This window comes from Chiroxiphia lanceolata, chromosome 10 (assembly GCF_009829145.1).
Source record: "Chiroxiphia lanceolata isolate bChiLan1 chromosome 10, bChiLan1.pri, whole genome shotgun sequence".
Lineage (NCBI taxonomy): Eukaryota > Metazoa > Chordata > Aves > Passeriformes > Pipridae > Chiroxiphia > Chiroxiphia lanceolata.
This window is the reverse complement of record NC_045646.1, coordinates 268,136-296,114: the sequence shown is the minus strand read 5'-3', so window position 1 is coordinate 296,114 and position 27,979 is coordinate 268,136. Positions and strand designations below refer to the sequence as shown.

The window sequence follows — 27,979 nt, the reverse complement described above, 5'->3', positions numbered from 1 at the left end:
ACACACAGACAGACCACTGGAGTGCTGAACTTGCCTGTCTGTGGTTGCTCCCGCTGTGTTTCTCCAATGCCAAGTGTTCCAGATGAGCTGCAGCTTTCCCTTTCCAGCATCATAAACTTGGGTATTACTTCTAACAAACCAATAAACTTTGTGATAATAAACAAGAAACTAAAATATTAATTTAAATGAACTTGTGACAAGTGTTACAGCCACGAGATGGTCACATAATCCCAACTTTCATTCAAAACTAAACAAAGAACATCAAACAATATTAAATATACTTTATGTTCTTCTTTAATAATGCAATTTCAACTAGAGAAGTAAATAAATTTGGTTTATACTAGGAACAGAATCACAGAGGGACTTCACCAGATAAAATTTCTATTTAAGGAGATTTTTAAATTTCAGAAACTATTCTTGTTTTCTGAAAAACAACCCAGAATGGAGAACAGAACAATGCCACTTAGGCTGTCTGTTAATTAAAGCAAAGGCTTTTTTCAAATGCAAACCTGGCAAACAAGGTTTGTCCTCTTGGGAATGGAGACCAGTCAATAACAGTGTGGTGAGTTCCCAATCCCAGATTCCTTGCTGCTGCTCCAGACACTGCCCAGCTTCTTTCAAGTTTGCCTGTACAGGGCTCTGTTCTGAGGCTGCAGGAGCATCCCAGGGCTGCGACACAGCCACGGCACAGCCTCAAACTGACAGGGTTGTGGTCAGACACACGTGCGGAGAGGCGCGTAAGGAGACACGAGCAGCTGGAATTTTAATTAAGGAAAATATAAAAAGTGACAGATCTATTTGAGAAAGAGATTGTTGTGCAATGCTGCTGCACCTGTGCCAATCCCCAGAGCTGCACCCTCAGCAGAGCCCAGCGCTGTGCCTGGTGCCAGCACTGCCCACCAAGAGCTCAGCGGGGCGTCCCACGGAGCCCTGCCCTGATGGACACAAATCCCTGCGGGCTCCATCCCCGGGGGGGTCTGGGATGTGGCCCCCTCATCCTCCCACCACTCCTCCAGCACGGCAGCACAGGAGCCTCGCACCGACCCGCTGGGCTGCCTTGGAGCTCCCCAGCCCCACACAGCCCCACTCCCTGCTCCGGGCTCACTGTGCCCAGCAGCAACCACAGAGGAACAGAGATAATGACACTTTCTGATGTGCTGCTCCTCTCTGCACAGTTAAAGACCCACTGTCTGACATACTGTACTTGCTTCTCCTTGTGCCTGCTTTGATTCCTTGATGCAAGTCAAGATCCACTCGAACTGCAAGTATCTTGTGTTTGGAAGGAAACACTTCATAACCTGCACACGGAGATCTATTTTGAATAAATATGAAATTCTGTAATTAGAAAAAAAACACAGACCAAACCATTCCATTCACGCTACAAGCACACAGTTTGTCCCCATTTATTGCAGTCTAAAGCTATAAAATACAGGGTATAACAACATTTATAGAATACATACATAGCACTTGTTACAGACAGTGTCCTTTAAAGTCAGCTATGTGTCATAACCTCTGACTACTGTGTGTAGTTGCAAACTGTAGGAAATAACACAATTTGAAAAATGCTGGGAATAAGACAGTCTGGATCAGCACTGTCTAAAGAATGGTCTCGAGACACCAGATCTCAGCCCACACCCCTCCCTCCCTCCCCCAAGATACATCAATTCTGTACTTTCCTTGGCAGTCTGGGGTCACAACACAGCCTCAGCTGGGAGAGGTCCAGGAGCATCTCTGCCAGGCTGCAGGGAGAGGAGTGAGGACCCTTGGGGGACCCTGGGACTGGGGTGGCTCTGGCATTCAGCAGGGATGGACCTCTCCTGCTCCCTCTGGGAATCCTGAACTGGCACCATCTGGCAAACACGTGTTCCCTGTACAAGCAGGGATATCTTTAACGAATGACACGTTGATTTCTCCATTCGGGGCAGATGCCAGGAGTCCTCTTTAATATCAGCAACGTTTAACTCATGATTTTGGCTGCTCCTCATGGAAAGAGCACAAAGGAACAGGCTCCAGTGGGAGAGCAGCAGCAGATCCCCCAGAACAATGGCTGACCAGAGACTCAGCTCAGACTGGAGAGTATTAATTAGGATTAAAGGGAAGTAACGGGCTTAGTATAATATGACAGCTGTGCCAGAGAATGCTACATTTTCTATCTGCAATCCCTACTGTCAAATCTCTGTATTATACTTTAGGTATTGGCCAAATCACACTGGCTGCAGAATCCCTCCATTTCTGGAAGTCACTGCAGAGGGGTAGAATTGTCTATATTGAGCCCATCAAGTCCCCATTTAATCTTTGCTCCCTCTTTGTTTTAGTACCTGCTGACAACCTTCACCTGGTGTGTCCCACAGTGGGTTGGATGCTGAAGAATGCAGCCCAGGCCCTGCTTTCCCCAGAAGGATTAACAGCTGGGCCTGTGGTTTGTTTTCCATTTAATTCCTTCTTCCTTTCCCCACGTGTGGGTCTCCTTATAATACAGGCTATAAAAAGCACTCCAACCAGAAAACAGCAGACCTGAAAGGGAAAGGAAATAATAAATCAAATGGCAGAAGGTAGAAAAGAAGGGAAGGGGTAACATTTGTAGTGCACTTGGCCTAGAATTTCAGTCACATCTGTATTTGCTTGAGGTTATGAAGGTACATTTGAAAAAGAAAGCAATGGGTTTGTGGATGACAGAGCCAAACCACAGCAGCCCCGCTGCCAGACTCGGACAGAGCCATCCTCGTGGTACCACGGAGCCACCTCACCTCCCAAGGAGCAGGGGGGGCTCCCCACCTTCCCCAGAGCACCCCTGGGACACTCCTCCAACAGCACCTTGTGGGCAGCTCGGCCCCGAGGGCTTCGGGAGCTGCCGGCCATGAGAGGGTCCCTCCTGGAATGGTGTTGCCCCACTGGTGTCTGACACACACCAGGGGAAGGAAAGCCAGTGGAGGGAGATTGCTGGGAGATCTGGGGTTGACTCAGAGCCCTCTGCTTGCAGGACATGCTGGGAGCAAACCCTGTGGTGTCACTAACACAGATCAAAGTGATGTTCCCCACTATAGAGGTGTCCACTAACCATTAGGGATGCTTTTCTTAAAGCTGGAAAGGTATGAAGAGGAGCACAGGTGAGGAGAAGGGAAGAAATATCTTTGGAAAAACACTTCAGGGCTGGGGGGGATGTGAAATGCCCAAACTCAGCCCTGGTCAGTGCACAGGGGAACAGCACCCTGCAGAGGCAGAGAGAAAAGGTTCAGTAGCACCTCTGAGCAGTGGAAGAGTCACCCTACCAGGGACAGGCAGCAGCACAAGCAGTCAGCTCCTGTCCTCATCCATCTCAACAGAGAGGAAAAGGAAAAAAAGAGACCAGAAAAAAAAAAAAAAAATCAAGGAAAAGGCACTTTCCCGGGAGCAAGGAGCAGCTGTGGAGCAGGTTTAGGGCTACAGTACAGAGAGTTCCTCTTTCCTTGCCAAGGTGTTTGCAGGTCCTGAGTGTTTTAAACTCCCACCGGACTTAGAAGTCCCCAGTGCTTGAGTGTGACAGTGACAAGTGGCCAAAGCTCCTTGTTTCCTGGTGGCTGAACTCATCCCTTTCCAAAACTGCCCTGGGTAGGTCTGCAGGGCGCTGGGGGGGATGTGGGCTCTCCCTGCCCGGCTGTGTCCATAAGCAGACAGACCTCTGCCACCTGCCCACACAAGTCCCACATTCCCACAGGGGGTCATTTCAGACTCTCCCTCCCAGAAGAAGGGAGTCTCTGCAGGAGCACACACAGTGGGCAGGAGCACCGGGCACCAGGATGCTCATCCTCCTCGGCCACCTGGTCTTGGGCTCTCATGGGCACACAGAGGCCTTGGCATGATCCCTGCAGGGGATGGGCAGTGACCCCAGCACCCATCTGTACCAGACAACACAAGGTAGTGAGGGCAGGCAGAGACATGCAGGACAGAAGGGGACACAACAGTGAGGGTGATGAGAGAAATCATCTCAGAGCTGGCGCTAATTTTGTAGAATCTGGCTGTTAAACAAAGAACCACAGTGTTTTTAAAATTCTCAGTGACTTATTAAGTCACTCTCCTGCCAACTGGATTCCTTCAGCTGGCTAGACAATCTGACACCTCCTCTTAGAAAAGAATCCGCCAACACGAGCAGCTCAGTGTGACAGCATAAGGAACCACCTCTGAGCTGTGCTCCCCAGGCAAAGCAGGCACTGCAGCTGGGAACAGAGCCCCTTTATGGGATACTTCTGTACAAGTATGGGAAGTGCCTTGACATCCTCTTGCACTGCAAAACCTGGAGCCTCCAGCTGTGCCCATCATACAGGGGTGGTGGGGTATGTGCCTCTCCTCTAACACCCCCAGCTGAACATTCTTGCTTTTCACTTAGTACCAGCAGCTCATGTTTCAGCGTCCCCTCAGGACACTGAAGGGCCCGGGGACAAAGAGCACCTTTTGAAGGCTCTCTCTGTGCCATATTTCTCAACTCTGATAAACTTTGGATGACTTACTCTGATCCAAACCTTTTGTGATACCTTTCTGCAAGCAAAGAACTACTTAAGTGCTACCCCTGAGGAAATATCGGCATAATGTTTCACATCTGCCTCATTTTGACACTAATGAAGGCTATTTCTTGTATTATATCATTACAGCATTTTTTCTGTCAGTAGCAGTTATAATTCTATTTACTAGTTACTGCAGTTACCACTTGGAATGCATTTGTCTTTGGAAGCAGCAAAACCCTGTGGATATTTTACATGAAAGAAACACTAACGTGATTTTGTCAAACAATACAAAAGGCATTTTGTGGGGTTTTGGATTTGCCCAAGTCCTGAATATTGACATTGCTTGATACTACTGCAGAGTACAGGAGCTGTTAACAGCTGTGCCTCGGCACTGGCACTGGCCCCAGCAGGCTGGGCCAAGGTCATGGCTGGCAGCCCCAGACTGCCCGTCAGCACCGCGCTGACCCTGCACTGAACCGCGCTCCCACCGCCACACAACATTAATTCTGACGTATCCATGAGAATGAACAATTTTCCAGTGACAGAACAGGCTCAGATTGGTGATCTCGGACGGGCAGGCTCCACCCAGGTGACAGTCGACCCTGTTATAGTCGTGTGAGCACCAAGGAACTCGTCAGCCGTTCTTCTGACGTACGACAGGGCCGTAACGGGGCTCTGACTCCACGGCACTGCCACAAAATCCCTGTACTAATGTGTTACTCATTCCAGTGCAGACTCTAAGGCTAACCACAGTAGAGAGAGAAACAGCTGAGGACACAAAACACCAGAATAATTTTAAGCATTCACCACTAAAATACAGCACATATCAAAAATGCTGTCAGCATTTGTGCCAAGGTCCAGAGCATCCCTCCTAGATTTAGGCTTTGTTCTACATTTCATGCTGAGTTCAACAATAAATATTCAATCACAAGAATTTAATTTGAAAGTTCAGCACTTTTTAAGGCCCCTCAAAGAGAATTTAAAATTACTGTCCCAAGTAAAGGGCCTTTCCCAGCACTCAGAGTGCGGAGGGGTCACCACAGAGCCTGCCCATAACAAGTGGGTTATGGGAGAATGAATCCATGAAGAAGCCAAAAAGCCAGAAGATGGAGCTTTGCTGTGGAACTGCCCCAGCTGTTCTCACCCACTGTGGACCCAGTCCAGTCCAGATCAGCCACAGCTCCTCTGGCTCTGGCAGGACCTCTCTGTCAGCTGGGCACAGGGTGAGACTCACTCAGAGCCTTCACGTGGTGACATCTGGCAGGGCCAGAGACTACTCTGGCTGCAGGGACAGCTGCTCTGCTCCTGAGGAACTTCCCAGCCCCCCTGTACAGTGGCTGCAATCCCCACCCCATACACCCTGGGCAGGGGAGATGTCTGAGCTCAGCAGGTCATGAAGCGCTTCATCATCAGTTCTATTTGTTCATTAGGGCTCCCCAGCACTTCATCATCAGTTCTATTTGTTCATTAGGGCTCCCCAGCACTTCATCATCAGTTCTATTTGTTCATTAGGGCTCCCCAGCACTTCATCATCAATTTGTTCATTAGGGCTCCCCAGTCCCAGAAAGCAGCAGCACTTCATGTGGCCCACCAAGAGCAGGCACGGCTTCGAGTGGGACATGGGATGTGGGCAGTGCCACAGATGGGATATGGGCATGGGCACCACTGCAGACAGGACAGGGGCACTGCTGTGGGTGGGACACGGGCACGTGCTCATTTCTTCCTCAGTAATCGTACAGACCTTCAAGACCAGGACTTCTCATCCAAAACAGCAAACCACAAATCCCCACACTTTCCTGCAGTAGCTAAATCTGTTCATTATTTATCAGAGCAATATCCTTCAGAATCCAAAAGTCCAGCTCCTCCCTCTCCCACTGCAGAGTTCATGTGACACCAGCGACACCCCGGTGCGGTGACTCCCCCGCGTCACTCACCCCACACACGGCCCCGCTCCCAGGGCTGGCACAGCAGGGCTGGAGAGCATCCTCAGTCACACAGTGAGTGCATCTGTCTCACAGGTTTGCTGTCCCTGGAAATTGCAGGGCAGGTTGCCAGCTGAAAAGAGAGAAGAAATGAAACTCATTAAACTATCTGAAGTGAGGAATACTTGCATTTTAAAACACTGATATGTGTGTTATCAGCCAGAGAAGCTCCTGCCTCTTCCAGAACGTGCTGCTGCTGACAAGACCTTAACTTGTCAGCTGGTATATTGCCACTAACACCTGAGACAGCAAACAAGAGCTAATCCTTACACCGTTCTTGTGCTAATGACTGCAAGAGATAACTGGTGTCCCTGGCAAGTGTCCCATTTAATTCAATTAACTCCAGCCAGGCCCTGGTGATTGCACTGGCAGAGAAATCCAGAAGCCAGATCTGGAGTCAGATGATAAAGCCAAGGCAGTCTCCACCATCCCTTTGTGGCCTGGAGCCTGGTGGCTGACCCCATGGGTAGAGACCAATCCAGCATCCCCAGCAGCTTCTACAAAAGGGTGTAGAACAACATCATTTTTTTCCTGAAAAATGCTCATCTTTTTTGCTGATAAAATGGAGGCAACTTATTTCTTTGTATATTTTGCTTATTTATCCTCAAACACTGGGTTCTGTGTGTGTTTAAGCAGAGGTTTTCACAGTGTTCCCATCCCCACCCGTGGGTCCGAGCTGGCAGGAAGATCATGTTTCCCCTAACACAAGGCAGATGTCTGCTGGCCAGTCTGGGGACACACAGAGCCTCTGGCCCCTCCTGGGGGAACCCAACACTTGCAAAGATTGAGGTGCCTCAGGTATGAACTGAAACATTCTGATAAACATGAAAAATAAACTAACCACAAAAAAGGTAGCTGAAGAAACAACTGGTGTATCTCCTCAGTTGATACAATTTCCAGGTCTGTGTGATAGTAAAAAAAATACTTTCCAAATATTTTCCTTTTCCTTTTGAACATTCTTCTACTGTGAGCTTCAACAGGCAGGAATGTATCTGGCCACTCACATTATTCAGTTAAGAAGTTTTGAAACAGAAAGAGATTTGCAGAGAAGTTTCCTTGGTGGCACTTCTGAAGTGTTAGTCTGGGATAGCAGGCAAAATCCTGAGAAGTCTGTACCTGGTCAACATAAATAGAAAGTGTATTTAAAGATGGGAGATTATCCATTCCTTGACAGGGCTTTCATACCTACTCAGCTGTCAATTTTTAGCAGCAGTTTGAAGGTCACTCCAGCACAAACAATGCCAGAAAAGATTTTTCTGTTGGAAAACAAAGCCTTCAGACTTTCAAGAAGGAGCTGTAAGGACTTATAAGTGACCATCCTCTTGGACATCTCAGAAGCAGCATGAGCCAGTGGAGATCTCTGAAGCTTCACAAAGTTCTGCTGTCTTTGTGGAAAACCTGTTATGGCATTCCTGTCATCCTCCAGCCTCTGTGCATCCTCCAGGATGGCTGAGAGTGCAACAGGGAAGCCCAGACCATGTCAACAGCTAACATGTCACTGTGTTCCCACCTTCAAATGCACTGGAGAACAATTATCTGCAAATAAAGCTCAGCTGCTCTATGCCAGCAACCGGCTTCAAAGTCAGAAAACCTCTGCTGTGGGTCCACTCACTAATGCCAAATACATGTTTAAATAAACTTCTATGTTCTATGGACATTTTTTCCACCCCATGGGTCCGATGGATGGAGGTGCTGAGCTCCTGGCAGGAATGCTGGCATTCAACTCCCACACAGTCCCAACTACGTGTTTGGTATCTTCCAGAAAAGAACCAACCTCCCCACTGTGCTCCAAACGCAACTGTGCCCAGGTGTTTCCAGAGGGCCCAGGCTACCCCACTAGGCACCACGTTTACACCAGTTCAAGATCCATGAGGGATAACACGGGGACACCTGTGAGCAGAAGGATGCACAAAATAGTGGCAGTGGGAATTCCTGCCCTTGGCAGTGCCGGTGGCTCTGGGCAGGCTGGGCCTGGAGCACAGCACGGCACACCAGGAGAGCAGCCAGCTGCACTGGGACCATGCCAGCAGCAGTGGGACAGAGCTGACCCTCCTTCCTGGCATGTCCCAGGGACACACAGCAGAGAGCCACAGGAGACAACTGCCTGAGGGACACCTCAGTCCTTCCTCACTGCTCACAGGTGTGGGACTGGAGCAGCCCATGGCTATGGTATCCTGCCACGAGCAGCCTCCCACTTCAGTTCTGAGCCAGCTGCCCCAACAGGACTGTGCTGAGCTTTATCTTTTGCCAAGTGGGGCATCAGCTGAGGGAAAACTGTGCTGGTGCCCATGTGGGTCATGGTGTGACAGCAGTAAAACAAATCATATAAAAACCCCAGGGCCTTTCAAAGCATTTCCAAACACTGCCCCGATTCCCCTGCTGGGTGTCAGGTTCTAGGAACCAGGTTCTAGGAACCAACTCCCTGCACAAAGCAGTTGCAGAGCCACATCTAAAACCACATCACCTGCTGCACAGAGAGAACTGACAATGGCATTAGCATGAAACTAAAATTAGAGGCTAATTGTGCCCTGCAGTCACTGAAATTGATGACAGTTCAGCAATTAACATCCCTGAATTTTCTTGACTGAAATAATTCTACAATCCACTCCCATTCATGCTTCTTCCTGCTCCACAAGCAGGAGCTCTGGTAGCTTGGCATACCTCACAAACAGGGGGATTCTGGCACCTCTGCCAGGGCTTGTGCTGTTTGCAGCAGTTACTGGGGTAGGCACAGATCTGAAGAGATCTTGTGCCTGCAAATCAGCATCATTTCACAAAAATGGGAAGTGATATTTAATGCCAGGGCACAGGAACCATCACTAACCATCACCAGTGCATGAACACAAGACACAGCTCTTCAGAAACCATGAGGGGCAGTGGTGTGGCATTACCTGGTCCTTTGTGCAGGTACCTCAGTCGGTGATGTCAGGCTGGTGCTGCTGCTGTTCTGAGCAAAAGATGCCTACGTTAACAAGTCAGGGAGTGAAAGCATCAAATGCTCAACACCAGCTCAGGCTGCCAGAGTGGGACACAAGCCCAGCCTCTAATAAGCACATCTTGCAAGTGAATCAGAACATAAGGTGGGCAACAACACCTGCTGAAAGGCACGTGAACCTTTCCCTTGACCTCCCTGAGATGCACCACACACTTGGGGCACCAGAAAACACACCCTATTTAACTGTATGTGGTATTTACAAGTTGAGGGTGTTTTTCTCTAAGATCCAGAATGAGAGACCCAATGTGCTGCCATTACAGCTGCAAGTCGGGGCAATGAAGCAACAATTGCTCTGCCTCAGAGAAATATGCAGCAGACTTGCTGTGCAGGACATGGCTGCGGGCACCTCTTGCGGGCTCTCTGTGCACGTATTCAGTGTGTGCCTGTCTGCCTGTGATGAGCACACCTGCTCTGTGCTCACCTGCCCTACGCTCACCTGCAGCTTGTGCAAGAGCTCTATGGTTTCATTTTTAATTCATTGTTCAGTACAACATTTGGAGTTTCTGAGCCATAAATACATCACCTCGTGGTGGTACATTTTGAAAAGCCATGGCATGCTCCCACCTCCACACACAACTGAAGCCTCTGATTGCTGACAGTACTGAGCTTACAAAGCCAGCCCCTCTTCCATCCCTTCCTTCAGCACTTGCCTTGTTTTTTTTGCTCTGGCCAGCAATTTTATCCGCAGCCTCTGCTCCAGACGTTGCCCACGGCCCTCCACAGGAACCTCCCAATTCTGCTGTGACCCATGAGGCAGGAAGGGGCATGGTACAAGGCCTGTTTCTCACCTCAGCTGTGATGGAGACCTGGTCATGGCTGGGCCCTGCTGGTGCAGCCGTGTTGCTCAGTGCCATCCCCACACAGCTCCCTGCAGCCGCTCGCTCCGCTCTCCTCCTTCCTGCTTCCTACACTTGCTGCAGGCACAGAATGTTCCCAGGCTCCCGCAGCCATCCCTGGGGCATGCCAAGTCCATATGGTGCTGTCCCGTTCATACATTTCCAAAGGGCCAAAAAATTCACTCTTTGGAGACACACTTCTCTGTGCACAGTCCATTCAGCAGAAGGAACAAACATGGCCAAGATGAACACAAAAATACGTCATTGCTTAGCAAGATTTTCCTTCACACACAGAGATATCAAGTATATTATTTTGGGGTAAAGTAATATAACCAGTCCTATCTCCAATGTAACATGCCTAACTTTTTCTTAAGTAAAATCCTTTTTTACTCATTTGCTTTAAACTATCAGTTTGCCGGGAATAGAAATGTGTATTATATATATTATGCTACAGACATTTTGTTATATGTATTATACTACATACATTACATACCTCTATATTATACTACAGACATCTATTCCTTCCACCATTTACATCACTGTTTCGGGGTACAATCAGAGCACTGTGGTTTTATTCTGAACCTCCCCCCTGTAGACTATGAGCAATCAGGTTTCTGAATTCCAAGCCCACAGGTCACGGCTGTCGTTGCCTACCCCAGGCAGCTGACAATGTTGGGGACATCTGCTCCATCCTGGCATTCAGAGGGGACTGTGACATTCTGCTGTTGCTGCCAGTGGGCAGACAGGCTTGGGGGCCTGGAACCCCCCTCTGAGGGCTGCCTGGGTCCACTGGCCTTCAAGCCCAGCTCCATGGATGGATCAAGCTCCATCCTCAAGGAGAACATCATCATGGGGACTGAGGCTTTGCTTACAGCTGTCTGCAAAATATAGACCCTGACCAGCATGGATTTTAAATACTAGATTTTTTTGGCCAATGCTCCAAACTGATGGTAAGTTCATGTTTCAAAGTAACATCACAGTCAACAGTGTGACAAATGATTGTGACAAATGATGTGACAAATTTAAATGCCAAGAAAATCCTTCCTTTCATTAAGTCCTGTCTGCAGAGTCCTCACGTGCAGGAAGATGTCCGACAGCTCTGTGGGATGCCGAGATCCTGGGACAAGCAGCATCAGGAACCACACTCTGAGTGAAAGCTCAGACCTTGGACTAGAAACATCATCTGAGCAGCAGCAATTGCAGCTCACGTCACAACATTCCTGACAGCAACAGCTGAAGATCCCTGTTCCAAAGTGACTGAACGCTACGGTGCGAAGCTGAACACTTGTACTCATGACTGCAGCGGCCTCATGGGGCTCATCCCTCTCCCTGCCCCATAACATATGTGAATTATCCTCCCAAACAGCTACTTTTCTAGCAACAATATGCACACCTTTCCAAAGGCAAAGTGGAAATCCTTGCAAGTATTTCTGGTGCTGCTCCCAGTCAGAAATAACAGTAATCTGATCCACGAGCAAATTCCATTTCTATTGCTGAATTCCTTTGTACAAGTATCTTTGCTTTGAAAATGTTTGGCAACAGTGAGGCACAGGCTAATTTTACTTATAAGGTGTGAATCAAAGAAGATTTGCAAGTTTCTGAGTCACAGAAAGGAAGCATCTGTGGCCTCTCTCAGCACTTCTTTCATGAGAAAATATTACAGTTCAGCTATTTCAGATGCGACTTCATACGTGCTCACTGTGCCCCACGGATCCCCATCTCCTACCACCCTCGAGCTCTCCCCCAGGCACAGCAATGGGGACAATTCCAGAATCTTCTCCCAGGACCTGGGGAACTTTCAGCCTTATTCAAACCTGCTGTTGTTAGTGGGCTGCATCACCATGGGCAAGGTTTAGGCCACAGTGTGAGAGAGTTGAATAAATTATTAATTTGGGAGAATCCAGCAGATGCTTTGTGAAAGAAAGGGGTGACCAAGGAAAAGGTAAGCTACTCCTCACATTGCACAGTGCTGAAAGCCCTGGGAAGCTGAGGGACTAAGATACAAACACTGCTGCAACAACAGCAAACTTCCACAGACTGCCTACAGCACGACCCTGATGCCACATAAACAAAGGCCTACAATCAACTGACTCCTTCTGTGCTCCTTCACTGCCGAGAGAGCTCCCAGCTGAGGCCAGGTTGGCCTGAGGATGGGGACAGCTCTGCCACACTGGCTGCAGTAGTCCCGGGGAGCACACACAGATGTTCAGCTCTGCTTCCTCCAGTTCCAGAGATTTCATGGCCTCTGAGAAGCTGTTCATGGCCACATTCAGCCAGCAGCTCAGCCACCAGGGTCACTGGCTAACCCCCAACCAAGAGGACTCATTCCCCCAGCGATGGGGTGGGCCAGCCTGTGCCCGCAGTCCCCAGCGCCCCGCACGCTCCCGGTGCTGGGTGCAAGCACTCCCCTCGCTTTTTATCTCTTCAGTAACTGCTCACAGCAGATCTGATCTTCTCCAGCTCTGCAGGAACATGCCAAGGGCACTTTTCAACATGTCATTCATTCCACTGTCACCACTCACTGCTCTCCAGCCTTAACGGACCATTTCGCTGCCCTGTCCCAGACTGGGAGTGACAACAACATCTTCTGCCTTAAAACAGGTCCCTAAGGTTTACTGACAACAGGATGCCAGCCTATTGTCAGCATCACAACACAGCAGTGTCAGCAAGGGTGGAGGGTCCTCTACCTCCCAGCAGTCTGTGGGATCTGTCCACTGAATATATGGGTGAACTCTCCAAAAAAAAATCTGTATGGGGTCTGCTTATCTGACTTAATTATTTCTGTACATTGCTGCCCTCAGCCTGATCCAGCAGCAACATGGTAGATCACAGCCATTGTCAAACCAAATTCTTCCCTGACAGTCCGTGGAGACGTATATTTGCCATCTGCAATCTATTCCTTGGTTTCTGGCACATATTTTCAGTGCTTTCTTTGAAAGCTGTTTCAGATTTCTCTGGGCTTCTCTCTAACCTCTGCCAGTGAAGCCTCACACAGTGTAATTGTTGACAGCTGTGTCAGGAGAAGTATTTTACTTCTTTAGTTTCTTTTGCTGTTCCTCTTGCTGCAACACACCAGCTGCTACACGAAAGGCTGCCTGGCTGTGTAACACACATCAAGATGTGGAAAGCAGACCATGTCTTCTGAGAGGGGGACTTGGGGGGCTTGTGATGTTTATCAGAGATAACTGCAGCTCCACAGGTGAAAACACGGAGAAGTAAAGGGCAGCTGAGCAAACAGGTGTGAACTAGAAGTAGTGGGCTGAATAAAAGTGAATCTCTCCTCCTTCCCAGGAGTTTGCATTTCAGTTTCATGGTAAAGTAAAATCCAGTAAAAAAAAAAATCAAAAAAAAATCACTGCTGATTTTTTTTTCCCAGGGAAAAGATGGGAAATGCTGGGGACTAGACTGTTCTCCCTTTTCTGCCAGGCTGAACTCAAATCTGAAACATCTGTTCACATAACTTGAGACAAGCTCTCGCAGTCAAGTACCATAAGCACAAACTCTTTCTGCCATCAGTGCAGAACTATCAGTGAAGCTTTTCGTGGAAGCCTAAGGATCCAGACACTTCTGATGTGCCTTGCAAGCACCGAATAATATGTTCTCACTACCAGCAGAGGAACATTAGCACCTTTTCCATATATTCTAAATCCTGAAATCTGTTTTTCTAGACCTACACTGTACACATTGTCCTTCAGGAGCTATTCAACCCGGGCAATACCAGCTATATTTAACAGTATCTCACCCAGCACAGTGGGGCTTAATTCAGCTGAATCCAAGGATAAAGGGCAGGGGAAAATACTCAGTTTTCAATATGGAATCACAGACTGGTTTGGGCTGGAAGAGATCCTTAAAAATCCTCTTGTCCACCACCCCAAACCGTCAGTGGGGACACCTCCCACTAGCCCAGGTTACTCTAAGCCCCATCCAACCTGGCCTCGAACACTTCCAGGGATGAGGCAGCCACAGCTGCTTTGGACAACCTACTCCACTATTACAGCACAACCTACAGAGCAGAGGGGGGGATTTTAGTGGGAAATATCGAGGCCTGAATATGCTTTGCAGAACTCTCACATGGCCATGGGTTCAGAGCTCCCACCCCTCTCTGCATCCCCAAGCTTGGAGAAGAGAGACCTACGGCTTGTGCAGGGCTCAGTTCTCCCAGAAACGCCTGTGCACACACACGTACAGAGAAAACACAGCTCTGCCTGTACACGTACAGGAAGTTCAGAAACAGAGCAGTGGCAAACCAAGCAAAAAGTCACAGAACTATTTGTTATCCAGAACCCATCCCTGCTCCAGCAGCCCTCCAAGAACTCTCTGCATTCAACACGTTTTGGAGCATGAACCCCATCCTGTCAGAGAAACGGACTGGAAATCAGGACTCGTTTCCGGTTCTGCTCCCAATTCTCTCTGTGCATGTACAAGTTACTTTGTTTTCCTGCCGCTTTCTCCAACCCTCTGCCTGCTGTGCCATGATGGCCAAGTGTGGATTGTCTCCAGCTACAGAGCTGCACAATGTCCCAGGCAGGGAACTAGATTGGAAGTGGAGGGCTCTGAAAGCCACAGGGAGAAGAAAAAAAAAAAAAAGTACCTGGAGTTCATGGTACCCAGTAGCTTTTCCGTGCAGCAGAGGAATGCCATCCTGGTTATTTTTGCCTTCTCCCAGCACAGCAGTAGATGGAGCCCTCCTTCCCTGCTCTCAGCAGCCAGGGACACAGCAGTGCCACAGATCCCAGCTGGTTACTCTGTCAGCACCGGCCAGCGCTGCTGTGGGACAGACCTCGGGCTCATGGCTCCTGCCTGTCACCTGAAATTCCCTGAAACCTGTGAATGACAAAGTGTTCAGCCAACCACAGCATTGCCTTTGCTTCCATTTAGGCATTGGGTAATGTTTTTCCTTTCTTTTGTAAACTGTCACCAGGATTATATGAAATTCAGGAGGTTTTTTCTTTTGCAAAATAAGGAATGACAAGTTTTGCTTGCTATACTTAGAGAGAATATATATAAAAGTTGTATCATGCCTGTGAGCACTCTAGACTACATTATCCAGAGGATTTTACGGGAACTAAAGGTCAAGGGATCCGAGGCCAATTTCTCAACTGCTGCTCACAGCCTGTGTGTGACAGCAAGACAGAGGAGGGACGAGGGAACTCTGGCAGCCATATGCCTCTCTGCAAGCTGGGAAAGATTACAAACATGTATGCTGGTTTTCTCTTCCCGCACACCTCCATGTGCTCCTTCCAGTGACTCCAGTATGGCCCTGCACAGACGCAGGCAACCTTCTGGTCACGCACCACCGTCCAGAACCAGAGGCTGCAGTGCCCTTAAGACAGGTCAGCCAGGTCTTCCACAACAACAGCTGACAAATGGAATACTTCAGAGCAGTGAGAGCAAAATTAGGCTGCTCTCTCCTTTTCTGAGTTTTTTGGGGGGTTGGGTTTTGGTTTTCTTTGGTTGGTTGGTTTGAAAACGCGTTGTACATATCCTGCTTCATCCCACTGCACATCCAAGTGCAGACTTGACTTTATAGAAGAGCAATCCGTGCTGCCAGGGAAGACTGCCCTCAAAACCAGTGTACAACCTGTTGTTCTCTGGAAACATGTACCACTAGAGAAGCAATATATAAACCCACCTTTTGACTTATTTTAGATTCTTTGAAAAAGACCATGTTATGCAAGTAGGAAAACCAAGAATATTGTAGAGTTACACGAGATGCTGGAGATGATATTTGCCAGCAAGGTAACTCAATATACATCTATTCTGGCACTCAATAATTAAAGAGAGGCCCCCAGCAGTGAATCACAGGGTGATTTGCTCACAGCAGCAGCTCTTCACATCAGAGAGGGGCCAGGACCTGCAGCCAGGCACCAGCAACTGCGCACCTCATCCGCACAGTCCAGCTCCAAAAGAGGAGTGGCAGTGCTTTTAGCAGAACTGATGGTTCATTTCTCCAAACAGAAATTACCAGGAGAAGGGAGATTAGACACCTATCCCTGAAGACGAGGGTTTTCTACTGATTAGCCTAGTAATGACTGACTTTCTAGATTCAAGACCTTATCCTGCCTAGATATAATGGTCTGTTCAGACAGGATTCATGCCTCAGCCCTAACAGAGTAAAAATCTAGGTAAGGACTTTGGCATTTGGTCCTTAATGAATAGCAGCCAACAGCTGACAAATTAAATAATTCAGAGAAGTGAAAATTAAATAGTCCTGCAGTCACGAGTGTTGGCATATGGAAAGCTGCCACTAAGCTAATAATAGAAGTGTCTACTGCAGCAGAGAGGGAGGTCCCAGCATCCCAGAGCAGCCACACATCTGGGCACTGGGAACACAGCCATTAGCAACCTATGTTTAAGTAGCACATTCTTGCTACCTTCCTGCCAGCTACTCATCTTCTGTTACCACAGGCCGAGGGCAGGAGCCCACAAGCAATAATGTGGCACTGGGGGCAAACGTGAGTTTGGGCTCTGCCCACCAGGCTCCCAGTTTGGCAGACACGCTTCCTGCAGCCAAAGGCACCAAGGAAGTCCCTCACCAGTACCCTGCCTGTCTGGGTACACCTGCTTTATTCATTTCACCAAAAAATGGACAACTGGTTCATTTGTCACACACCTGTATTTGCCTATTCTGGACACCACCTACCTTCTCTGGCTCCTTCAGGTATCTTTGAAGAGCATGACGCCACTTGGGGATGAGACTTCCTGGCTCACTCCAGCCTGTGGTGTGATTTTCTTGTGTGCAGCAGAGCCACGCTGTTTAGGAATGGGAGGAGAATCAGGGCCATGAGGTAGAAGATGAACCAAACACACAGGTATCACTCACAACCAGAGATGGAGAATGATTTCCAGACAGGTGGGTATGCACCCATTAATGAATGAAAGAGGAAAGTTAATCAGGATGGTGGATGCAGCCAGACAGCAGCCAGGCTACTCACCTTCAGCTGCTTGCAAAAGAGAGCCCAGGCAGCGACAGGAAAACCAAAGGCTGGGGTGTACCACAGAAGCCTACAGCAGCGAGATTATGTGTGTATTATATGGCCACGGTAAGAGAAGCACAGTCACACGAAACACTCATCACTCACATGTGCAGCACTCCTGAAGATGCCAGAGGAGGCCGATTCTCAGCACTTCCCCAAAGAGTGTCCTCCACTCTGTAGCCAGAGAGCTGACAAGAGATAATGGGCACTAAAGAGCAGAAGTGAGATAAAGCACCAAAGAGAAGAGGGAGATAAAATGCTGGAGAGGAGATATGCAAGAGTGCACAAACACACAGAGGAACAAGCTCTAGTATAAAGAACGGGGAGGCTCTGCCAGCTCCAGCACTGAATCACTGCTTCTCTTCCTGAAGGACCTGCCCCATGTACTTGAGGAGACTTTCAAGGTATCAAGCAGTAGAAAACTGCATCGCTGCTGAGCAAGCTGGATAACACAGGGCAAACTGAACAGACACAGAGCCACCGTGCTGGTTAAGGATCCATCAGTCTACGAAAGAGCAGCTCGTGCTGGCTAAGGGTGGCTGGGAGAAGACCCTGCTCCCAAGGAAGCAAAAGGAAAGGAAACTCCAGGCAGTCTGGTTCTGTATCCACCAACATCTGCTGCAAGGGGTATCTGTTGGCTCAAGAGATGCACCATCGATTTGGGCAACAACTACAGCAGAGATAATTAGGCCATCTTCCCTCCTTGACAATAAAAGAGACCCAAGTGTCTCAGATCCAATAAAGGGGATTTCTGTCCAACTGTCCCTTTCGGAACACTTGTGAAAAGAACAGCCTTAAGAGCAATCAGCATCTTGTTCTCCAAGTTTGTGAGCAAAACAAATACCTGGTGCATCCGCACAAGCTGCTGTTCAGCCAACCCTGATACTGACTGCCCATAACAATGGCAAATGCATCCACGGCTCTCCACTGCAGGTGTACGGCCCAGAAAAATCCAGCCCTCTTTGCCTGCAATTGTAGCAAGAAAATATAACCTCAAAAAGAACCTGCAAGTTCTTCTATTTAGTATTTCAGTGCTTCCTGGTCAGAGACTGATGGTTCTGCATCTACTAGTTGTCCCAGCAAATATAGCTGCTCTTTTCCACATGTGTAAGGCCTTCAGAAGCACAATTTAGCTGACTATTTCATCCTTACAGAGACTCCACCCATCAGTAGAATGGTGGTTTTTACATCATGTCTGATTGGCAACATGAGCTTCCAAAAGCCCGGAGCTGCATCAGGTGAGCTTATCTCTGGCCTTTCGTTACCCTCCCTTGGAGCTTTCCTGAGCAGGAGTTTGACTCCTGCAGTGCCCCTTTGGGGGACACACGTGGGGGGGTTTCTTCAGGACGGGGAAAGTTCCTCCATCCATCAGGAGGAAGGGATGGCTTTTTCCTTGCTCGAGGTATGGACTACTGTGGCCAGGCACGACAGGGAACACTTCTGGAGGTCTGTTCTTTCCTCAGCAGAGGGTGCTGACCACGGCTATAAGCAAGACTTTTGGCACCAAGCATGGCATCCTGGCCTTCTCTACCTGTGGCACCTGCATTTCCTCTCCCTTAGGTCCTTTTATGCCATCCTCCTCTGCTGCCATCGTGGTCTCTGTGCTCTCCTCTCCCTGCTTTAGCTCGAGCAGGGCACAACACAGCAAACTCTGAAGGGCAAGAGACAGGAGGAGGGAGTGCCAGGAAGCTTGTGTCCTCTCACCCCCTTCATCCACTCCTGGGAAAGTGACACTGGACCACGCATAGCCCTGGTGTTAATACCACACAGAGCAGCAAGCTCATGAATTAAAATAGCAGGAACTGACAGTACTCACAGGTCTCAGAAAAGAAAGGTGATGTGGAACTGGCTTGTTCATCTTTTCCATGACAGGAAACATTTCAACCCCTGTCACAAACACTGTCTGCTCCCATCGCGCTTTGCAACTCTCCATACTGCACATCAGGACCACACGAATAAGGAAAGCCAGAGTGCTGCTTTTGCCTTCCCCAGAAAGAGCTCAAAATGCAACAAAACCCAACTCTGTTGTTTTTTGCAGGCTCCAAAGCCTCCAGCTGCTCAGTCTGTTGTGTCACAGCCCGTGGATGTATCAGCCTTTAAGTAAAGCAGGCTGGTCACCCAGAGCCAGCTGCTGCAGGGACAGCAGGACAGGTGGCCTGCCCGGGGCCAGGAGCCCTGGGCCAGTGGCAGCTGCAGTGCCAAGGGCAGCTGTCAGCCAGACAAAAATTCTCCATTTCGGATCCAAATCCACTAACAGCTGAGTAAAGAGGAGAGGAGGAGGAAGGACAACTAGCTCTTACAAATACATACACAGCACTGTCTTCAGCTCCCATTTCTCAATTACTTGTCTGCTTTATGGCCATTAGCACAAGAGGAAAAATGGAGGTGAGCTGCAGAAAGCAGTTTGTCTTTCAGCTTCTTATGCATACACACCAAACCAGAGCTTGGATCAAGGACACCCCCAGGAAGTGCTGGAAAACACATTCAAATCTTTGTGAAGAATTGCTTTTACAGGACATAGGTCATTTTGGAAATCATAAGCAAAGGGTACTGAAGTGTAACAAGTTTTTTTAAGGTCAGCAGAAAATTCCTATGGCATTTCAGACACCCACAATAAATGTTTATAACATTATAATGTTAATCACAAATACCTTAAAGAAGCCTTACTGGAAATCACAAGTGAATCCTAGGGACTTTGATTTAAATTGGAATCTGGCTGTTTCAAATGTTGCTGCAGAAATGTTCATAATCCTGAAAACAACAGAAAGGACATAGCAATTAAGTATGTGGAAGAACAAGATCCACGATGGGATAGGATGTTGGCCTTGGCTTCAGTGATTCTGAGCTGTCCCTCAGATAGGATCTGTAGTAGAGGAGCTGTACTCTAAAATTAGACAATGAATTAAGCTAGATTTTTAAAGGATCAAATTCTTTGTATTCTTCCCATTAAAAGCTGACTCAAACAGCCTTGTCTTTAGGGACTGCAGAGTTACTTTTGGGATGTTATGCATTCAGCCAAATCACTACAGTTTGCCTCTGTACTGCAAGTAAAGGTTTTCCAGAGAGAAACAGCATTTGCAGTTACGAGCCATCCCTGGGACCCCAACAGCACAAACTGTAGTTCACTGTAACATGCCAGCTATTCCAGATTTCCTTCTAACCTACATCATACACAGGTGGAGGTTTCATCAGCTGTAATTTCACTTCATGCAAAAGGTGATTGTCCCTCACACACACAGCACCAAGGCTGAGTGAGGGCTCCAACCCCAATTGCAGGGTGTCACAGGTATCAGATATCTGTGTGCATAAACGTGGTGCACAATTGCCCTGAAGCTGGTATATATATATATGCAGCTCAGAAATATAAAACCAAAAGCTGAGGTTTTATAAAAACTTGGCCATCAAAACAGGAAAGCAGGAAAATATACGGGCAGAAATGTAATTTCAAATGACAACTAATGTGTGTTTGTTTTAAGGATAACAGTTATCTACATGGGCCTTAGAAAGCACTCATACAGAATAAAGCAGGGATGTCCCATAGATTTCCTTTCCACTCAAAGACAGCTTAAAATAGCAGCTTTGGTGATTTGGCTTCCAGACTTTCTCAGGTTATGACATACGGAGACAAAAGACACCTATGACAAGCATCCTGGTCCCTGCCTCTCCTCCTCTCTGTACTGTCCCTCTCTCCGCCAAGAGGTTCCTTTTCTCCCAACTTCCTGTTAATGACATTCCTGGTTTTCCTCCCAGATGGCAAACTTCCATCTCCTGGCTGCAGTTACTTGCAGGAAGCAGCAAGCCTGCTGCTTCGCTCTGCACAGCACTGAAACAAGTGACACAAGACTAAGCTTCACTGTAACCACAAATGCACCACTGAAAAGTGTGGAACCGACCTTGCAGGACACATTGCTTGAAGAAGTCTCAGACCTGGGAGTAAAACACAGAGCACCAGTTTTATGTGTACATGACATGGTAGATGGAGGCCGTTCATTCAGTGTGCTCAAGGCACAGGAACACTGAACCAGTGTCAGACCCAGCATTAGCAGCTGATCGCTGCCACAATGGGAGAGATTTATCCTGTAGCACCAGATATTAAAGTCTTTACATAGTGTGCCACCTGCTCAATAAACCCAAGATCAGGAGACACAGGCACACCTGAAGAGATGACAAATAAAGAGACAGAGTTACAAAGACATCTTCAACTCCCATCAGGACACCTAGACTCAGGATGGAGGCTCAGAAGTGCTCTGTTCTATGTGCCCCCCAATCATCACTCTCCACTTCCTTTGAGGGGTTCTCACCTCAGTAACCAGCACTCACTGGAGTGAGTCAGGATCTCTCTTGTCAGGCCACGGCAAAGGCCAGCAGAGAGCACCAAGTCTAAAGCCACAAGCCTGAAGTTATTTGAAGACACAAACACACACGGAAAAAACCTCCGTTTTAAAACATGGGTTATAAAAGCCAAGCAGTTGTGCCCAGTACTGTGATCAAATGCCATCCTTATTCCATCAGAGCTTAAAATAGGCTGGGTAAGAAGGAAAACAACTGTAAAAATCCCGAGCTGCTGCCAATAGACACACAGCAGGCAGTGGCACCGTGCTGGCTCTCTTCACTTCCAGTGCCATGGTGTTTGTCCAAGGAAAGCCTCCATTATGCTTCAGGAACACACTGAGCTGACTGTTGATACAGCCAGCGAAGAACCTCGTTGGCAAACTCCCCACTGTTAAGGCTCCACAGGCCCCATGCTGAAGCCAGCCGGCTCCAGCGCTACAGGGTGAGCGTGGCCAGACCTCCAGAGCACCTTCAGCTAACAGCATGTGGGCAGGAGTGCTCTTATTCCATTTACCCAGTCCACAGGACAAAAATTAGGCACATGATCCATGGTACTCCCAGATCCTCCAAATCCCCTCTGCCAAGCACAGGTATTTCTCACATTTTAGCTGCTGCCTGCATAGGCTTTGTTAGTGCTGGAGGCCGAGGCTTTGTACCAAGCCCCAGGAGTTCAGTACATTCTGTTCAGAGCGCCAAAGGCACTGAATAACCACTTACATTTGCATTTGCCTAAACATAGCCTAAACATACTGCAAGCAAATAGCAGGAACAGGTTTAGCAGTCAAGAGGCACAATTAAAAGCAAAAAACACCCATCGATAATTTGGTACTTTTACAAAGAGACCAGTAAAAGCCAATAAGAATCAGAGTAACTGAAATGGTATTTTTGTACTGCAGCAAACCCCAAAGAATATAAAGTTCAAGATGTATGCCAAGAATCTAAAAACCTATTTTTAACCATTCGGTACATTTTATCTGTAGATAAGCTGCTAAATACCATTTGTGGGGTTTAGTTGTTTTGCTACAAGCATGTGCAGTCCCTGTCGCTGTCTGAGCCTGGCTGCTTTGCTCTGCAGCCGCAGCGGGATGGCAGAGGTAGCCAGCCTCCCAGCAGAGCTGCTGCATTATGAATCACATCATGCTCACCCGGGGAATTCGGGCTGGAGTGCCGAGAGTGGGCTCGAGAGAGCCGGGAGGCTCCGAGTGCTATTCCTGGCGGCGCCAGCGATTCGCGTGACCTTGTGCGAGTGACTCAATCCCCGCATGGATCGCCGGGATCACCGCATGGATCGCCTTCCCGGGCTGCCGCTGTCACACCGCAGCGCTGCGAACACCCCGGGGCTTGCCCGCCTTAGTAAGGGGAGGAACAGAATGAGACTGTCTGAAAAAGAAAGGAAATAATGCAGTGCACGAGGGTGCAATCACAGCGCTGATTTCAAAGGCAGCTTGGACTGTGTTTGGAACAAAGGCTCTTACCCAAGTGGTAAAAGACAAAGTGTTAAAAAAGAAGCAGCATCCCCTTACAGTTATTTTATCCCTCTGGGCATTGGATGAAGCAGATGTTACTGTAATGGAACGCCTGTGCCTGAACGCTGCTATACCTCATGAGACTGAGCCCCACAGCGTCCCTGCATGAGGGGAGGGTGAGGAGGGGAGCACTGTCTGGTGTGGAGCTGGTTACGGAGCGCTCCCACGGACAGCCCCTGTGGCGGGATCTGTGCTGTGCAGCAGCGCTGACGATGCAGCTCCGCCCGGTAACAGCACAGGGCACAGCCCCCGGAGCTGAGGAGCCCCGCTCGGCGCTGCCAAAGCTCGGCCCGGGCGGCGGCTCGAGGGGCCCGCCCTGCCCGGGGCTCCGGCCGGCCCAGAGCACGGCGGGGCCGCCTCGTCACCGGGATGCCGCTGAACTCGCCTCAGCCGCGCAGACAGCGCGTCACGATCCGGCACACCCTGCAGCCGTCCTCGGCCAGAGGCGAGCACCAGCCTCCCTAAGGAAGCACCCCACGGAAGCTGGAACCCTCTCCTGGGCCGTGCGGTGCTGGGCGGGCCCCTGCGGCCGAGGGCTCCTTCATGACTGACAGTTTGTTACGATGGCCAAGCCTGAGCCATCCCCATCGAACAACAGGCACCACTCACTCCCAGCTCCTGTCCAGTTGCACAGGATCGCTTCGGCTGCTGCCCGAAGCCAAGATCCAGCTCTGGGTGACCTCAGAGAGCCATTACTGCTGCCACAGGATTTCATTCCTCCCAGCTTAGCCCCACATCAACGCTTCAGGATCAAAACACACTGCAGACCACACCTGGAAACTGCCTATTTGATCTTAGAGGCCTTTTCCTATGTAAACGATTTTATGGGTCTGTGAGACTGCTCTGCCTGGAATGTAGGCCTCAGCCTCCACTGCAATAAATGAGAGTTTCCACAGAAGAGAAACCAGACTCATCATCTGCTGTGTTCTGGGGTGGGGGGTTGGATTTTATTTACATTCACGAATCCATTGTTATCAGTTATGCATGTTTGTGACAAAGCCCTTTTCCAAAATACTGCCAATCATGGCAGCAGAGAACAGTCACTGTCTTGATTATCACATACAAAGCTCAGGCAGATCCTAGATTGCATCCTGCAGCCTGGTTTCACAGCTCCACCTCAACATGCCACCACATGCTTTATTGGAACAAGCTGCCTCCTCTTTCTGTACACCACACAATCTCACACTTGCTGATTTCACTCCTTTACTTCTAGGTTAGCTGTGCCTTTGCTGAGCAGAAATACTGCTATTCCAAGGAAAGGAACAGTGACAAGTCACTCCAGACAGTGACAGCAGCCATGACTGCTAACACATGGCACAGCAAGGATGCTGAGCAGGGACTGTCATTCTCATTTTACAGATAGGAAAATAAACCCTGTCTGAAGGCAAGGACACAAACTGGCACTTTCCAAGTGACTAGATTAGCTGCTTTTGAATACCAATCATTACTAGTGTTTTCTCTCTGTTTGCCACGTTAATCCCATGGGAGCACATGTCAATGACTCTGTTTCCCTACTCTGCCCCCAAACAGCTGCAGATCTTCATTTCACCCCTTGATCAGTCACCAAACACCCTGTTACTGGACACCTTCTCCCACAAATCAATTGCATGATTAACACCATTTTGATAAACTCAGGGTAATTCTGTACCTCACCCAGACTGAAGTCCTCTCCTGCTTCTCCAGAGGGCTTTGTGTGCCTCACAGTCACATATTACAGCGGTTCCATCACCGCAATCTCTCTTCATTGCCAAAAAACCTGTTTATAAAGCCCCAAAGCTGCACAGATTACACAAAACCTAATGTACAGAAAAAAATTTGTGCCACTGGGCTGACATGCCTGACAGGATCCTGCTCCTGGCACAGAGCAGGGACATGCCAGGGACCTGGTATAGGTTTTGGGGCCAGCCTGCAGAAACTGGGAAGGAACAGGATTTGTCTACAGTGCTCTGCTGGGGAGCCAGACAGGGACTGGTATAATCTCAAGATTTGCCAGTATTAAACATCACTTAATACCAGAGAGACTTGGACATGCTGGAGAGTAATGAAGAGGCACGAGGATGATGAAAGGATAGAAGCACTTGGCATACAGGGAGAGGCTGGGGGAACTGGGAGCATGCTTTGACAAGAAGAGCTGGACTAAAGGATTTCTTGAAGTCCCAGCCTCAGTTGTCCTTCAGTTCTGTGAGAAACGGGGAGAATGGGATTTGTTTAGTCTAGAAGGAGAAAGCTGAGTGGGCATAACAGATCCCTTTGCAGGCAGCAATCCAGGTTTCTTCTTCCCGGAACAGATCAAGGAGTAACAGGCTACTTTTGGGGAATGAAGATGTAGGCTGAGTTTCTACAGGTAGTGCTGGAACAGATCATGGAATGACATCAGGAGCTGATTTAAAGAAAGCGGGTGAAGAGCCATCAGAACAGCTGAGGTATTACCAATCCTGCTTCAGAGGGGACCTGACTTTGCACCATATTTCACTGATTTAAAAGACACCTACTCCCTCCCTCCAATCTCCTGGTCCCCCATAACCCAAACCTTTGTGCTCAAACTTTTTTTGCACCTGTAGGACTCAAATGGCTTTGTAAAAGCTCAGAAGAACAATGCATCTTTTTAGAAACACTATTCTCACTGCTTGCAACTTCCTCCCTCTGTCAGCACAGCCCAGTGGCAGGGCAGGATGACTCCACTGCCAGGTGGAGTGGCAGCACTGGGACTTTCTCCATACTAAGAGGTGAAATAACTCTACATCAGCTGGTGTAATGCATTCTTATTCACTTCTGTTACAGACCACGCTGTCCAAAGACCCAGGTTGTCGCCAAGATGCAGATCCAAATTAACTCAAAGTAAAAATAATAAAAATCAGCCACTGTTTTACAGTTCAAATTCATATGAAGAAGCAAAACTGAATCAATCCAGATTCACAACCAGATCTTGTATAAAAACAGATCAAGCTTGTTCAGTCTTGGATTTATGCCACTTTCAGCAGTTTTCTAATTTTCTCATGCTCCTGCTGGACCCAGGGGTGCAATATTTCTCACCTGCTACAATCACAAACATACCGTGGTGTTCCCCTTGTATTTCTGCTCTCTCCCCATGGGTACAGGGGTAGATACAGTGTTTGGAACAGCCCTACCTGCTGCCAGGGCTTCGCCTCACAGCTGTTTCTGGGGTTTATAGCACTGCCAGGCCACAACTGTTCCACCTGCATTTGCCATGCCAAGAGTCTGTCTCAAATGGAAGTATTTAAATTTGTGAAAAACAAATCAGGTAGTTTCAAGAACAGGGAACAAGATAGTGCTTTATTTAGAAAAATATTAACCACTGCAGCCTCAGCAGAGGGTTTGGCAGACGAGGAACCACCAAGCCACAGAGAAACAAAACCCAGAGAGCAAGTACTGCAGAACAACTGTACTGCACACACAATGCAAGCTCTGCCCCAAGGAATTATGTCAGAACAAGGTTAATTATTTCCATTGGACTAATACTTTCCATTTAATTTATTTTTATAAATCAATCTGCATAATGTACACTGGCATCCTTTATGTTTCAATTTTGCTTACAGTAATAAAACTAACTCTGCAAATCATCCCTGGCTACGTTATTTTTATATCCAAGAGCACCAAATGATAAAAGCTTGGCAGCATAGATCTGACTAAGAGAGAGAAAAAGCATTCATTCTGCTTCCCAAACATAGCATAACAAGACCATGCTCCACAGCCTGATTTTAAAGCAGTAGGATGAAAATGACTCAGCCTACGTTAAAATTAGAGGTATGATGAGATTGAGACTGCAAGAGAAGGACTGAATTAAATGCATTTTTACTTGACTCAAATAGGCTTTTTTTTATTAGTGCCTGGTAAAGGAAATACTAGCAACTTTAAAAGTCTGAAACAGTCAAACCAACAAGGTGTTTCATGAAGCTGCGAGTGCCACTGCCATCGTCAGCGCTGCGGGAAAGCCGGTGATGACAGAGCACAGGAGCTGCACGAGGCAGACACCGCGGGGCTGGCTCCCTGTGACACTGTGGGGAGGCACCCCCAGACTCCAGTGCTGGCACAGGGGACGAGGCAAGGCCCGGATAAAAGGGGAAGTGGCAGCACAGTGCCACACACGTGCCCGCCAGCAGGACACCCAGAGCTCCTGCCGAGAGCCTCTGCAGCCGAGAGCCTCTGCGGCCGCCCTTGGCTCCTCCAGCCCCTTCACTGGGACGTTCAGGGGGGTTTCCCCAAGCCCCCTCTTCCTCTCCCCCTCTTCCTCCCAGCCACAGCCCCAGCCCTGCTCCCAGCACAGCAGGGAGAGCCCGAGGGCACCAGCATGACCAACCAAAGCCTTCCTCAAGTCAAACAGCCAGGAGGCACCTGGCTCAGAGCCACCCAACTCGGTTTTCTGTATCTTCTAGTGCTTCTCTGGGCTCAGAGACAGACACACTGTATTTCTGAAGCCTCTTATAATGAATACTTACTCAATCTCACCCCATATATATATATATGTATATACACACACACACAGATATTTTTAACAGACGTAAAGAAATTTAAAAAAACCCAACATTTTGAATGCTAGATTAAAAAAAGCATTAACTGGAAGAGTTCACTAGACCAAATGACCAAATCAAGACATTCCCATTCCCTTCCTCCCAGATACACTACTTACAGCCAGCAGGAATGTGTCACAGCTCAGCATTCCAGCCCACTGCCTCCCCAGGCTTTTCCCTTCTCCTGCAGGAAATCCTCCAGCTGGCCTTGCTTTGTTCTGGAGAATATTTTAAATTCAGCTTCTTTGCATCAATTGAATTCAGGTGCAGCAGGGGCTTGGTACCTGCACGTGGGTGTTGTTCCTGATGAGATTTCCTTACTAG

General features: G+C 48.4%; 1 long non-coding RNA gene across 2 annotated transcripts; it reads right to left on the bottom strand.

Annotated features, from left to right (window-relative positions):
* Window positions 1-50: 50 nt before the first annotated feature.
* Window positions 51-27,979, bottom strand: LOC116791493. Of its 2 annotated transcripts, XR_004358761.1 has the most exons (13): window positions 27,775-27,979; window positions 22,746-22,980; window positions 21,162-21,195; window positions 19,920-20,019; window positions 16,935-17,044; window positions 14,883-15,058; window positions 10,244-10,493; window positions 9,352-9,407; window positions 7,302-7,576; window positions 6,413-6,533; window positions 2,319-2,514; window positions 510-2,069; window positions 51-130 (listed from the first exon to the last, which is right to left on the bottom strand). It is a non-coding gene; the product is annotated as an uncharacterized LOC116791493 (long non-coding RNA). The 2 variants fall into 2 exon arrangements; XR_004358762.1 differs by lacking the exons at window positions 7,302-7,576; window positions 9,352-9,407; window positions 10,244-10,493; ... (1 more) ...; window positions 21,162-21,195; window positions 22,746-22,980 and having other exon boundaries at window positions 55-130.